General features: G+C 36.1%; 1 non-coding gene across 1 annotated transcript; it reads right to left on the minus strand.

The window, feature by feature from the left end:
* Positions 1 to 1,136: 1,136 nt before the first annotated feature.
* Positions 1,137 to 1,216, minus strand: Trnal-uag. Its single transcript has one exon. It is a non-coding gene; the product is annotated as a tRNA-Leu (tRNA).
* Between the last annotated feature and the right edge of the window lie 434 nt (positions 1,217 to 1,650).

Consider the following 1,650-nt stretch of genomic DNA (forward strand, 5'->3'; position numbering starts at 1 on the left):
GATTTTTTGAGGAATATCTCCGAATCTAAGGGAGATAGCGAAATTTTCATAATGAGCTTTTTCATAGATCTCAATTCGCTCTACAAACAAGGTTATAACGAAAATTTTACTATTTGCCTTACATTCCGAGATATTCATTGAAAACTGACCAAAAGCTAAAATCGACTTAAACCGTTTTACCGCTTCGCTACTGAATTAAAGCGTCTACCTAAAATTCCCTAAACCCATTCTGTCACGCACTTCTAAAAAATTTAATGCATCTAGATTTAATGAAATTTGTCTTTCTCCCGAAAAAACGTTAATTCTATCACTGAAATTGTTGAGATACTCTCATCGTGGAGAATGTGTTTGTGTTCATGGGGCGCTGTGCACGCGAAGAAATTCCAGCATCTCGTTAACGAGGCTGTACAGTGTCTCGTGTGCAAGCCCAAGTGAATTATTTTCACTTCAATAGCCCCGAAATATCTCCAACCCCAGAAAATAGCTCAACATCAGAAATTCACCTCAATTTTCATTTTCACTCCGAACAATGAATTCTCATTCTCATTCTTAATTGAAAAAAAAATCTTCCATCATGTGCTCCATTTTCCACTTCATTAATGATTTTTATATTTCAATAAACCCCGAGAGCATTGAGACATCATTCCCAGCTGATGTTTGAGAACCGTTAGACAATTGAGTGGAAAATGAAATTTAATACGTGCTGTTTTTTCTATTCTCGAGAATAAAGTGAATATGCTGAGAAATACAAAAGCCACTGTGACGCCTTTGAGTTGTGTAGTGTGAGCACACGTCACTCGAGGCGGGGGTACCTCTTGTATACAAAAGAACTGCTCCGCTCGGGGCCAAATAGAGTGGTGAACAAAACAAGAGGAAGAAATGAAAGAACAAAGACAAATAGTGCGACCCTGAATTGCGGTGGATCAGCGAATTTCGGTGGGATCCCTCTTCATAAACACTTTATTACTTGTCCAAACGGATTCATTTGTCTTTGCCTTCACTGATTTACTCGTCGTATTTGCTTTATTCTGGTCTGTTTGATGTTTGACAGTCACCGAAAAGCGGTTGGGAAAGTAGGTAATGATAATAGAGACCTGGGGAAGGGGTAATTTTGGAAGTTGAATAAAAAAAAATTATGACAGCGGTGGGATTCGAACCCACGCCCTTTCGGACTGGTGCCTAAAACCAGCGCCTTAGACCGCTCGGCCACGCTGCCGTATAGCAAAAAATTGTTCAACTTGTTCTATTAGATTTATTGCTCGTAGAGTCAGGGAAAATCCACAATTTTATGAATTTCAATTGAATTCGAATTAATTTTTTTTATTATTGAAATTAGGCGAGTTGGTTTCTCCCGCAAAAATCATCATTTCTTTCGTTAATTTTTTTTGTAATCTTAATTGAGGAATTAGGGAACAGTTTTTTGCAATTAATTTTACAATTGGAATTCACAAATTTATGAATTCCAATTGGATATAATAATTTTTTGATTATAAAAATTATGCAAGCCGTTTTCTTCTGCCAAAAAAATAATTTTTTTTTCGTAAAACGTTTGGTTTTTTATCATTACATCTTGATTGAAAAATTAGGGCACAGCTCTTGGAAATTAAATTTATTATTCATAGAGTCAGGGAAAATCCACAACTTTATGAA

Source organism: Diachasma alloeum, unplaced genomic scaffold, assembly GCF_001412515.2.
Source record: "Diachasma alloeum isolate Michigan unplaced genomic scaffold, Dall2.0 Dall_scaffold_00216, whole genome shotgun sequence".
Classification (NCBI taxonomy): Eukaryota; Metazoa; Arthropoda; class Insecta; order Hymenoptera; family Braconidae; genus Diachasma; species Diachasma alloeum.